Source organism: Ahaetulla prasina, chromosome 12, assembly GCF_028640845.1.
Source record: "Ahaetulla prasina isolate Xishuangbanna chromosome 12, ASM2864084v1, whole genome shotgun sequence".
Lineage (NCBI taxonomy): Eukaryota > Metazoa > Chordata > Lepidosauria > Squamata > Colubridae > Ahaetulla > Ahaetulla prasina.
This window is the reverse complement of record NC_080550.1, coordinates 3133725-3148055: the sequence shown is the minus strand read 5'-3', so window position 1 is coordinate 3148055 and position 14331 is coordinate 3133725.

The window sequence follows — 14331 nt, the reverse complement described above, 5'->3', positions numbered from 1 at the left end:
AGTTGCCTCTTGAAAAAAAGCACTTTTGGGACAGCCGAAGACTGAAAATCTCCATAGACAAAGAGAACAGAAGCTCGGAGCTTCTTCCTGAACTGTCTAGCTGAGACTATCATGGTCAAGTGACTTCACTAAAGCACCTGGATCGATAGGTATTTTTCTTTTTCTGTTAGAAAAACAAGCCAAAATATCAACCATACTGAAGACCCAAAGAGAGAATCAGGCAGCTTCCAGTCTTCCATCCTTTTCCAGATATCATCTTCTTCTTCTTCTTCTTCTTCTTCTTCTTCTTCTTCTTCTTCTTCTTCTTCTTCTTCTTCTTCTTCTTCTTCTTCTTCTTCTTCTTCTCCTTCTCCTTCTCCTCCTCCTCCTCCTCCTCCTCCTCCTCCTCCTTCTAGAGTTCATGAAAATTACAAAGGACCAAATTAAGTTGACAAGTGCCTTTTAAATCATAGACCCCAATAAAAAATGGCAGCCATTACCAGTCTTCCCTTTTTAAGACATGTTGTTTTGGACTCATGCAAATGACATAAAGTTCAGAAATAATCTACACATGACTATTTCAAGCAAGGAAGAGAAACAGCTGCTTGGCAGATGTTTCCTGCTAGAACTCCATATGTCTTCGGATTATGACTTTTTATTTATGTATTTTCAAAAGCGATTGTGCACTCGTACCTTTCTCCCTTGGGTCAATAAATTGTGAAGTTTGGTGGCACGATCTTCGCTCCCACATTTAGTGTGGAGTTCAGACTTCCATGTTTATTGGTGTCAGAAGCATCGCAATTAAAATAAGGCATACTAGTGTATATGATAAAGTATATGATAAGAGATGCGGTGGCTCAGTGGCTAAGACCCTGAGCTTGTTGATCGAAAGGTCAGCAGTTCAATGGTTCGAATCCCTAGTGCTGCGTAACGGGGTGAGCTCCCGTTGCTTGTCCAACCTAGCAGTTCGAAAGCACGTAAAAAATGCAAGTAGAAAAATAGGGACCACCTTTGGTGGGAAGGGAATAGCATTTGGTGCGCCTTTGGCATTGAGTCATGCCGGCCACTTGACCATGGAGACATCTTCGGACAGCACTGGCTCTTCGGCTTTGAAACAGAGATGAGCACTGCCCCCTAGAGTCGGGAATGACTAGCACGCATGTGCAAGGGAACCTTTACCTTTATCTTACGCGGTTTACACGCATCAGCAAGACGAACCATCACCTTTAGTGTATATGATATAAAATTTAAAATATAAAATACAAGATTAAAATATATACAAATTAAACTGATCTTGCCCAGAAGATTTTCATGGGGGATATGAAAGGAGCCTCCCTGAAAAATGTATGCTGTTCATACATTCGGGCATCCCCCGGGCAACAGCTCAGAGCTAGCTAATCTTTCAACCCTGATATTGTAGATATTTTTCCAGCCCTCTTTTTGACTCGTGCAGTATACAGGTCCTCAATGGAAGGCAGGTTGGTAGCCATTGTTTTTTCTGCAGTTCTAATTATCCTCTGAAGTCTGTGTTCTTGGGTTGCAGAACCAAACCAGAAAGTTATAGGACGGAGCATACTGCTTCCGTTTTTCCGTTGAAAAAATTTATTTTCAACATAAATCTAACACTAAAATAGTTTGTCATGGAAGCGACTGCCTGTGAAGGCTCCTGGATTGGGGCTGAAAGGTAAAAACGGAAGCAGTATGCTCCATCCCATATTTGGGTAGACCAGGTTGCCCTGATAGACCGGTCCCACCAGAGGGAAAAATGCTTAATCTTTCTGTCGTGTCCCACTCCTCCGCTGGCAGCCGGGTCAGGGAAATCCGAATCAGGCGTGCCTCTGCAGCTCTGCCAAAATCCTAGCAAAGTTCTCAAGGCAGGCAGGAGACCAGAAAGTGACTTCAGCAAGATATGTTAGACTTTGCCTGACTCAGAGAATGCCAGAAAGCAGATCCTTTATATAGGCCATGGGGTGTGGCTCCATGACTCAGCACTTATCCAGGCCTGCCCCTCCCTTCCTTCTGTCGCCGCCGCCTTTCAAGTCTTCTGAAGCGAGGGTCACTCCAGTCTGCAGCTGTTGGTAATTGACCCTCCTCAGGCTCACATGCTGTGGGGGAGGGGGAGGGGTCCAGTTGCTCCATTTGCCTGGGCATGGAGACAGAGCTGGGGGCTGGAGGTACTTCTTCCTCCTCAGCCTGTCTGGGCATGGAGCTAGGGCTGGGGCCGGGAGGCATACTAGGACATTCCTCAGCGTTCGGAAGCAGATAAGAAGGCCCCGGCTGCGGTGAAAGCGGACGAGACACAACTTTCCCCTGGTATAGCCAACAAAGCAAGGAGAACCCATGGCTTAGAGGTTAATACCAGAGGTGAGATTCAGCCAGCTTGGACCAGTTCAGGTGAACTGGTAGCGGAAATCGCCGGTGGGAATGCCCATCAGCCCCGGCTCTATGCTATCCTATTAGGCATGTTTTTTAGGCCGGGCGCATGCGCAGAAGGCAGGTGTGTGTACGAACCGGGCATGTGTGCGGTGAACTGGTAGCAACAAAATGTGAAACCAACCACTGGTTTTCCCACATCTACCTAATATGTAAGCAGCCCAGGTTCGAATCCAAGAAAGGGTACAGCTAGCTGATGAGAGCTAAATATAATATAATAATATAACAACACAGTTGGAAGGGACCTTGGAGGCTTTCTAGTCCAACCCCCTGCCCAGGCAAGAAACCCTACACCATCTCAGACAGATGGTTATCCAACATTTTCTTAAAAATTTCCAGTGTTGGAGCATTCACAACTTCTGCAGGCAAGTAAATAGCTTGAAATAGATCTATACTAGGCTCCCTCTATTTCTTTGTCGGTAATACCTAAATTTAACACAGAGCATCAAATAGTTGCAAAGTCTTTTGGGTTTCTGCTACCTCCGAAACATTAGCTGATCATCGTCCATAACTGATCATCACTGTCCGCTCTGATTCTAGCCTTCATTTTTGACCATTGGCAACATTTTTGACTCGGCAACATGATACTTGATGTGACTTTTGCTCGGAATCCTTTGGCACCATCTTTTTTTTTTTTTGCAGCTTTCGTGTCACATATAATTCTCCTGAAAAGGTCCAGCCACATGTTTCAATTGATGCCATTAATTTTTGGCAGGATTTTCTTTTTTTTGTTTGTTTGTTTGGAAATAAAAACTTATTAAAAGAATTGTAGACTTCTCGGGAGCTTGCTTTCACAAGTCACCTGTTGGCTGACAGTGAAGCCCTTGAGTCACTTCAGATGAAGGAAGATGGTTTGCATTCCTGTTTGTTTATACGGAATCTCCTTCCAGTGCTAATTGGCCGTCCTTCTTAAATATGTGTTTTCAATTTTTCCTCTGAAATAGGAATTAGGACCTATTGCCAGCTCAGATCTGCTCTCACATTCCCCCCCACTTCTAGGCGTTCAAAATTACTTGGACAACAACTTTATTCACTCTCTTGAAAAAAACGCCAATTAATTATCAAGAATGCCTGTCTTACGATTTATTTTTCTTTTTTTTCTTTTTTTTTGCAAGAGTCAACTCCAGCAATTGCAAAGCATTGTCCAATCTTTTAAGAATTATCTCAAGTCTTTTGTTTTTTCAGAATTACAAGGGTCAGTTCAGGCCATCATAAAGATCTTTCTGCAGGCTTCTTCCACGCTTGAGAATCATTGAGAGCATTCTTTGCTTGATAGTAAAATAATATTTACATGATTCTTTAATGATCGCCCTCCCCCCAAAAAAAGGTTTACAGAAGGGTTAACTTAGACAAAGGGTCAGAAGAGCTGGGGTCCTGTTTTGGTTCATCAGCAATTTCTATGCTTGCTCTAGAATAGAATAGAATAGAATTTTTATTGGCCAAGTGTGATTGGACACACAAGGAATTTGTCTTGGTGCATGTGCTCTCAGTGTACATAAAAGAAAAGATATGTTCATCAAGGTACAACATTTACAACACAATTGATGATCAATATATCAATATAAATCATAAGGATTGCCAGCAACAAGTTATAGTCATACAGTCATAAGTGGAAAGAGATTGGTGATGGGAACTATGAAACGATTAATCGTAGTGCAGATTCAGTAAATAGTCTGACAGTGTTGAGGGAATTATTTGTTTAGCAGAGTGATGACCTTCGGGAAAAAACTGTTCTTGTGTCTAGTTGTTCTGGTGTGCAGTGCTCTATAGCGTCGTTTTGAGGGTAGGAGTTGAAACAGTTTATGTCCAGGATGCGAGGGATCTGCAAATATTTTCACGGCCCTCTTCTTGATTCGTGCAGTATACAGGTCCTCAATGGAAGGCAAGTTGGTAGCAATTATTTTTTCTACAGACTATTAATGTCTGAGTGGGTCTCCTTAGGTTTTAATGGTGAAAAGCAATTCTTTTTTCAATATAAACATTTTCTAAAAGATAAATGCTTTGAAATCATCCACACAACTACTAAATTCTGTGTCCAAGTCCTGAGTCTCCACTATCATTGGAGCCAACAAAAGTAATTTACTTAAAAAAATGAGATTGATTCTCAAGTTGCATTCTGTTGTTTTAATTTTGACAATTTTTTACAGCTTCGGACTGTAAAAAAAATGTCGGTCTATTCATTTGATCATAAAAGTCAATCTTGAATTAGTGTAGATATGGTTGAAAAATCTGTCATGCACACCCTTAAGAGCCAAGCTTATGTAACATCATAGACTTATTAACTTGAGGGTGAATTATTAGCTTAATTAACTTAATTAACTTATTAATAATTATCCATAACAAATGTAGTATTTCACTACATGATCCAGTTGACCAAATGTTCCTAACATGATGTTTCAAATATTATGAATTTAAAATCCATCAAGAATGGAGCTTATTAATACTTTATAAACATTGAGTTGGAATGCAACGGTCATGCTTCTAAGAAGCCAGCCCAAGAAATCCCTTAGCAAAAAAAGATATTATACTACTAATTTATCATGAGATAAGGATTCTCCACAACTGGCTCACGTTTCATAATGGAGTTTAAAATTACCTTTGTAGGGTGTTTAACCAAAGTGATAGCAGAGAAAACAACTAATTTCCTACATTCTTAATCTTTGCCTGTTGCAATAAGGCATCATCATTTGTCAAGAGTAAAGAGACATAAACTTACATTATACTAAATCATGTTACTTAATATAGCTCATGGACCAGATGGGAAAACTCTAGGAACTGGAAGTACTGCCAGCGTACTGTAAATTATTGGTCTTTGATTTTCAAGCATTTTCAAGTCTGTTGCATTTAGACTGATGAAGCTGTCAATCCTTCAGTCATTAGTTAGAAAGCTCAGCATCTGAACAGCTTAATAACATCCATAGAGATAAGGACTGGGGTCATAACTTCAGGAAGATGAATGATGGTTAGATAGATACACAGTAAATACTTTTGCTGGAAATAGTTCCGGGAAGAAATTCATTTTTAAGCAAGGGTATTCTCCTCTCAGAGACAAGGATGTAGATGGCTGGTACTAGGTAAGAGCATGATCAACTTGAGGATAGAATATTTGGGTTGATGGTCTGTAGGGTCCTTGGTGCTCTCTGAGCTTGGTGGTTTTCTTGCAGATGTTTCATGACTGAATCAGGAAAAATCAATGCTAGAAGGGAGAAGGTTTGCGGAGTGGAGAAGAAAGGGAGGAGGAGGAGGAGGAGAATGGCTCTGGGGTCTTTGGTGTTCTCTGAGCTTGGTGGCTTTCTTGCAGATGTTTCATGACTGAATCAGGAAAAATCAATGCTAGAAGGGAGCGGGGTTTGCAGAGTGGAGAAGAAGGAGAAAGGGAGGAGGAGGAGAATGGCTCTGGGGACATTGGTACTGTGTGAGGTTTGTGGCTTTCTTGCAGGCATTACATTACCCAGCTGAGTAACATCATCAGCATTAGAAGGCAGTGAGGTTTGCGGAGTGGAGGAGAAGGAGAACTGACCCAACGTACACATTTTTCTGAAGCTTCTAATAGTTATTATTAGGAGGCTCAAAATTCATCTAGATTTGCTTTGTAAGGGAGATGTAAATAATCTTTGTGGCCACATGGCTTCTAAATTATATAGGTAGGTAGGTAGATAAGGTAGATAGGTAGGTATGTAGGATCAAATCTTTCATTCTTGAGAGAGATTCTGAAGGAAGATTTTCTATTTTTAAAAAAAAGATATGGTTACACAATAATACCTGTAACAAGTGAATTTTAAGAGTTTCACTCAGTTTAGATGTAGCTTCTGGACAATCAATAAAATGTAGACACTTGAGAAAAAAAATTATCTCCACGTGAATAATAAGAATTAACCAGATCTATGAGGTGGAAGTCGGAATACGAAAAAATTAGGCTAGGCCTGGAATGAGATACTATATATGTATCGTTGTATTAGAATGAATATGATGATCAAAAATAATTGTACAACTCTAGCACTGTTTAAGTAGTATATATGTTATTTGTATGGGGCATGGTGGCTCAGTGGCTAAGACGCTGAGCTTGTTGATTGAAAGGTCGGCAGTTCAGCAGTTCGAATCCCTAGTGCCGCGTAACAGGGTGAGCTCCATTCCTTTTCAAAGCTTCTGCCAATCTAGCAGTTTGAAAGCACGTAAAAAAGGCAAATAGAAAAATAGGGACCACTTTTGGTGGGAAGGGAACAGCGTTCTGTGCGCCTTTGGCATTAAGCCATGCCAGCTAAATGACCATGGAGACGTCTTCGGACAGCACTGGCTCTTTGGCTTTGAAACGAAGATGAGCACTTCGTTGCGCAGAGGTTTTGGGAGGCCTGCAGAGTGCTCCTGGGGGCCGGGGAGGGCCAGAACTTTTATTTTTCTTACTTACCTCTTCGAAATCTTGGTGGGTCTTATACACCAGTGTATCTTATAGTCTGAAAAATACAGTATATAGGTAGAACAAAGCCTATTTACTGCATAAACAATAACAACAACCAAAACATAGGAAAAGCCTGAAGCTGGCTTGTTACAGACTGTTTAAATCCCATTAGCAGGCTTAGAAAAACAATATAATTAAACTTCTCCCACAAGGAATGTTTTTTAATAAGAAGAATCACACTTGTACATACAAGCTCATATTTTGTTAATGAATCTATTCATCTGCGCTCCTAAAGCGTTTGCCTGCCTGGGAAGAATTGATGCTGTAATCTAACCCATCTGGAGGGGGTGAGATTGGAAGAGGCATCAAAAGAATAGAGAATAACAGAATAACAGAGTGGGAAGGGACCTTGGAGGGCTTCTAATCCAGCCCCCCACTCAAGCAGGAGAGCCTATACTAGGGATCTGCAACTTTAAACATGCAAGGAGCCATTTGGACCCATTTCCCACAGAAAAGAAAACACCGGGAGCCACAAACCCTGGGTGGGCGTGGTCAACTCGATGTCACTCACTTCCACCAGTCACATGACACCCCCTAGCCACACCTACCCAACCAGTCACATGACACCCCCCTAGCCACGCCTACCCAACCTAGGGCAGAGAACTGGTTGTTAAAAAACACTGGGAACCACAAAACCCTTTTGACATTTCAGAATGACAGTTCTGACAGTTCAGAATGCGGCTGCGCGGGTGATAGAGGGAGCCCCTCGTGGCTCCCACATAACACCTCTCCTGCGCAGACTGCACTGGCTGCCTGTGGCCTTCTGGGTGCGCTTCAAGGTTTTGGTAATGATCTTCAAAGCGCTCCATGGCATAGGGCCGGGCTACTTACGGGACCGTCTGCTGCCACCGAATGCCTCTCACCGATCCGTGCGCTCTCACAGGGAGGGACTCTTTGGGGTGCCGTCCGCCAGGCAGTGCTGACTGGCGACACCCAGGGGAAGGGCCTTTTCTGTGGGGGCCCCCACCCTCTGGAACGAGCTTCCCCCAGGGCTTCGCCAACTTCCTGACCTTCGAACCTTCCGCCGCGAGCTTAAGACACATCTATTTATCTGCGCAAGACTGGACTAGAATTTTAAATTTTTAAATGTTTAAATTTTAAATCTGGTTTTAAATGGGGTTTTATTATTTATATCTCTATTTTAAATATTCGGCCTATGTAATAAATTTTTTAAATTAATGTTTTACCCTGTATATATATATGTTTTTTATATGGCTGTAAACCGCCCTGAGTCCCTAGGGAGATAGGGCGGTATAAAAGTGTGAATAATAAATAAATAAACATCTCTCTCTCTCTCTCCCTCCCTCCCCTCTCTCTCTCCTTCTCTCTCCCCTCCCTCTGTATCTGTGTATCTGTCTCTCCTACACTCTCTCTACCTCTCTGTCTTTGCCCTGGCTGCTTCTCCATCCCCTGCCATCGCCCTTACCTTCTCAGGCTAGGCGAGGAGTGACTTGGAGGCAAAGGGTGGGGCCAGCTAGTGGTGGGATCACCCGACAGGGAGCCACAGCAGAGGGCCCAAAGAGCTGCATGCGACTCCAGAGCTGCAGGTTGCTGAAACCTGGCCTATACCCTTTCAATCAAAATAGAGGTGGGAGGGACCTCAGAAGTCTTCTAGTCCACCCTCCTTTTCAAGCAGGAGACCCTGTACTATTTCAAAGAAATAGTTGTCTAATCTCTTCTTAAAAACAACTCTAGTGTTGGAGCAACTACAACTTCTGGAGGCAAGCCAGTGATTAATTGTCCTCACTGTCAGGAAATGTCTCCTTAATTCTAGGTTGCTCCTCTCCTTGGTTAGTTTCCATCCATTGCTTCTTTTTTTTTTTTTTTTACATTTATATCCCGCCCTTCTCCGAAGACTCAGGGCGGCTTACATTGTGTAAGGCAATAGTCTTATTCTATTTGTATATTTATATACAAAGTCAACTTATTGCCCCCCCCAACAATCTGGGTCCTCATTTTACCTACCTTATAAAGGATGGAAGGCTGAGTCAACCTTGGGCCTGGTGGGTAATTGCAGGCAGCTGTGTTTAATAACAAGCTTCTTACAGCCTGAGCCCTGCCTTCTTGTCCTGCCTTCTGGTGCTTTGGAGAATAGCTTGACTCCCTCTTCTTTATGGCAGCCCCTCAAATATTGGAAGGCTGCTATCGTGTCTCCCCTAGTCCTTCTTTTCAAATGAGATTCTGATCAACCCATGGACTTCAAAATCAGCCACGGCAACAGCTTCCAGGAAATAGCTTGAAAATCAAGGTGCTTTCCATTCAATCCACTCTTCCTCTGAGTTGTCTATACTCCCACCCACAAGGAAATGATACAATAGGTGCAATCTTCATGGTCGGTTGATGATACTCTACAGAAACACGTCTACACACAAATGCTTTTGTACAACTGAAAGAGCATTTATTGTCTGGCAAGTCGATGTGTAATTTATCACTCTTCCACTTCGCATAAAAAGAAACATTGTCCTTTCTCAATGCTTCCCCCTCCCCCACCTTGGTCGTTAAGCCAGAAACTCGCATTCCTTACTTGCCCAAATGAATCATACGAATTTCTTTGGTTAGTGTGGTTGACGGCTGCTGTCTTTCTCACCCCGTTTACTTTCAAGAAGTTCTCGAGCTTTTGATGAAATCACTTTGGGAACCGGGAACCTTAGAAGCTTCTTTTGATTGCTGGAGCTTAAAAGACTGAATTGTATTTGGCATTCAGATTGGACAGCAACCAAATGACAGGAGGAGGAGCAGGCAAGAATCTCATCCTGACGGTCCCAGTTCCTACTTGTGGGGGAAAAAAAGAAGATGAATACAATATATTTGGTGCAATCGTGCCAGCTCACAGATATTGTTATTTACCCCTACTGTGTTCTGGAGATGAATCAAGAACTCCATTTCTTGGCCACGTCTGTTAAAAAGAGTCGTACAAACTGGAAGGTATGTGAAGGAAAGAGGTGAAGATGATCCAAGAGTGGTTGAGGGAACCCGGAGAATGTGGGTTTGTTCCCTCTAGAGCAGGGGTGTCCAAACTTGGCCCCTTGAAGAGTGGTGGACTTCAACTCCCAGAATTCCCCAGCCAGCATGAGCTATAAATATGAGCAAGTTGCTGGCTGGGGAATTCTGGGAGTTGAAGTCCACCACTCTTCAAAGGGCCAAGTTTGGACATCCCTGCTCTAGAGAAAGGAAGGCTGAAGTTGGCATAAAGTTGTGATGTTGTGCTTAAGAAGTTGGAGTAGGATGATGCGGTGGCTCAGTGGCTAAGACACTGAGCTTGTCAATCGAAAGGTCTGCAGTTCAGCGGTTCGAATCATTAGCGCCGCGTAACGGGGTGACCTCCCGTTCCTTGTCCCAGCTTCTGCTAACCTAGCAGTCCGAAAGCACATTAAAAAATGCAAGTAGAAAGATAGGGACCATCTTTGGTGGGAAGGGAACAGCGTTCCCTGTCCCGTTGGGGTTTAGTCATGCCAGCCACATGACCACAGAGATGTCTTCGGACAGTACTGGCTCTTTGGCTTAGAAATGGAGATGAGCACCGCCCCCTAGAGTCGGGAACAAATAGCACATATGGGTGAGGGGAACCTTTACCGTACACACACAACACATGCACACTCCACACCAGTCCTAAAGTTGCTTTGTCAAAAAGGTAACTGGACTTCCTTGATTTTTTTTTCTTTTTTTTCTTTTTTCAAGAACTGAAGAAGCTTCTTGGATGAGAAGCAGAACATTTTTTCAAAGAAAAAAAAACCCCAAGAAAAGTCCAGTTGTCTTTTGGAAAAAGCACCTTTGGGATAACCAGGACCTGGGAAAATGAGAATCTCCTTAGACGGATAGTTTCCTTGATTTTTGCCACGTCTGGTCTAATGTGGCAGAAGGCAGCTATTCAAGATGCTCCAATTTCAGAGATACCTCTGTAAAGACCCCACATTTGGAAGCTTTCTTGAAGGGACATATTCCTTCCTAGTTGCGATGGAAGCTTTTGGGGTTCCCCAGATCTGTTTTATAGTATTCTGCAGCTGCCTAAGGAAATGTAAGCGTCAGGATTTCTTCTTCAATTATTCCAAAATAATTGTGTGGTTTGTTATAGCATAGTTTATGTGAAATTAGGAGCTTCTTGCTTTTCCTAACACAGCTCCAAGGGATGAGAAGGCATCTACAATCAAAGTAGGATTAGATTAATTTCAGGAACAGACACTTTGATACCTAAGGGTTGAAATATCTATTTCAAGATGGGGATTTTAAAAAAAAACCTCTTTGTGTTGGAAACTCAAAGAGCATATGCCTTCAGAGCTTTACAAAGAATAAATAATTTAAGGCAAATTTCAGAATCCAATTATCTTTGTTCAAGCAGGCTAATGTGTGATTTTAGAATAACCTCTGATTGTCCTTTTATTCAATCCCGTAGCTTGCTGGATGCAAAGTCGAAGCTTAATTGAGATCAGTCTAAAACCACGGAGATCTGACTAACCCTGAGACTTGTGCTGAAAAAAAACAACACCAGAATAATATTTGGGACAAAAGGATTAAGAGAATGACCACTAAGAAAGCCTTTTCAAGAACAGGACAAAATATCTGCTTACTGTTGCTTAGATTTGGATACGAACAACTTAAGTGACCTATAAACAGAGAAAGATGTCTTAAACGCCCATAGGAGCAGGAGGATGGAAATGAAGAAACGCACTTACACACACATGTTGTTTCGTTTCTGTTCAACTCAATGTTTTTAATTTGATGTTCAAGACAAGATTTGTTGACAAAGGCAAAGTTTACATGCCACAGAAATTAAATGCATTTGTAAACTTCCCTAATAAAACCCAATTGTGCAATGTCACTCTGGAAAGATTTATTGGTGAAAACCACCAAGCGACCAAAATAGAAGCAAGGGACACATGACTAATCAACTTAGTGGATATGAAGAACAGATTCTGGAGCCTGGAGTTCACTGAGGCATAAAATCTACATCTACAGTACACCCAATTTCTAAGTGTTGATGATCAAGGTTGAAACTTCTTCTTTTTTTTTTAAACCAGTGGACTTTGTTTTTACACAGAGATGTCCCTTTCCGTGCCCATCAAGAAAAATCCAACAAATTTAATGAGTCACAAACACTCTTCCAGGAACCATATTGCGCATCTAATGTAATAATAAGAAGAACATCAAACAACATTTCCATATCCCTGGTCCTTAGGAAGGACTCGATAAGTGGATCAAAATTCCAAATCCAAACTAAACGTTTGGCTGAATGTGCGACAAGCCATAATAATGGATTATTAGCTAACTTGTCTGGGAATGATCAAAGTCCCAATCAGGAGAAACACCGACTCTAGTCAAAGTCCTGTCTAGACTTCAAAAGAGCCAAGTCCTGTTAAATCTAGAAGACTGGAAAAAAGAACAGGAATGAGTGAATCGATCCAGAGTATATAAACCCAAAGCCAAATTAGAACAAGTGTTGCTTTCATCAGGAGACATTTAAGATAGATCTATCAAGCCTTCACTTGAGTTCAATCAGAGTACGGAGCTTACTTGGGACCAGCAGGAGCTACCAAATAGACCTCTAGTTCCATTAATTCATCCCTGCAACCTGGCACTTCAGTATCTTTTAGCTTCTTGAGGTTCATCTTGATGCCATGCTGTTCCTTTGGGGCAGAAAGTCTAGACTGAAGTTTGAAGAAGCAGACTCTTGGCTGGTGAGGGACCATTCCTCCCTGAGACCTGTGCTGGGACCTGGTTCCAGACCTGGTTCCATAGATTCAGTGATTTCTGCAATTACTTTTTGATCTTCCTCTTCCTCTGCCATAGCCAAGGGAGACATGGCCGATAGGAATTAAAGACCCAAATAATTGTCAATTGATACATCTTTGCTGGAAATGCTGAAGGCGGTGGTGAAATCCAAATTTTTTACTACCGGTTCTGTGGGTGTGGCTTGGTGGGCGTGGCAGGGGAAGGATATTGCAAAATTACCATTCCCTCCCCACTCCTGGGGGAAGGATATTGCAAAATTTCCATTCCCACCCCATTCTGGGGCCAGCCAGAGATGGTATTTGCCAGTTCTCTGAACTACTCAAAATTTCCACCACCAGTTCTCTGAACTGCTCAAAATTTCTACTACCGATTCTCCGAATTGCTCAAAACTTCCGCTACTGGTTCTCCAAACTACTCAAAATTTCTGCTACCGGTTCTCAGAACCTGTCAGAACCTGCTGGATTTCACCCCTGGCTGAAGGGCAAGTTTACCTTTGCTTGATTCACGGGGAACTCTTAAAAATTAATCAAGAGGGAGTTATTGTATATATTCTTGGATTCTGCAAACTTCTGCAAAATGTGTGTGCGTTCAAATAAATTAGCATGAAGCTTTGTTATGAAAGTTTTATGAAAATTTGTTATGAAAGCATTAATATCATTAATGCCACTAGTATTTTTTTTAAGCAAAATATTAGTTGGAAAGATTAACTGTTGTCAAATGGGTATTTAAGCTGAATTATTCCTTTGCTTTGGCAAAGCTAAATAGTTATGTAACTGTAACAGTAGGTAGGCAGATTTTCTGGCATGGGTACATTCTTCAGAAATAGGATATTAAAAATACTATGACATCATCACTATTAATTATTGTCATGCTTTTTTAACTGGAAAAATATGTTAATTTTCTTGCATTGAGTTGAAGAAATTGTTTTACAAAGTCAATTGAAAAAGTTGTGAGGTTTGTTATGGAAGAAATTAAATTGGGTTTGTTTCAGGGGTGAAATCCAGCAGGTTCTGACAGATTCTGGAGAACCGGTAGCAGAAATTTTGAGCAATTTGAGAACCGGTAGTGGAAATTTAGAGTAGTTTGGAGAACCGGCAAATACCACCTCTGGCTGGCCCCAGAGTGGGGTGGGAATGGAGATTTTGCAATATCCTTCCTCTGCCATGCCCACCAAGCCACACCCACAGAACCGGTAGTAAAAAAAATTAGATTTCACCACTAGTTTGTTTATTTTTGTATTCCAGGAAAATGGGAAAAGAAATAAATTAAAGGAAGAATTAATATTAGAATAATTAATATTAGCTTATTTTATTTTAAAGGAGAAGGAGAAGAAAGGAAGGAAGGAAGGAAGGAAGGAAGGAAGGAAGGAAGGAAGGAAGGAAGGAAGGAAGGAAGGAAGGAAGGAATACCTTATGCCACCAGACTTGAAATCCTGGGTTTAGAAAATTTAGAACTACGCCGCCTTCAACATGACCTGAGTTTAACTCATAGAATCATCTATTACAATGTCCTTCCTGTCAAAGACTACTTCAGCTTCAATTGCAATAATACATGAGCACACCATAGATTTAAGCTTAATGTTAACCGCTCCAATCTTGATTGCAGAAAATATGACTTCAGTAACAGAGTTGTTAATACTTGGAATACACTACCTGACTCTGTGGTCTCTTCTCAAAATCCCCAAAGCTTCAACCAAAAACTGTCTACTATTGACCTCACCCCATTCCTAAGAGGAC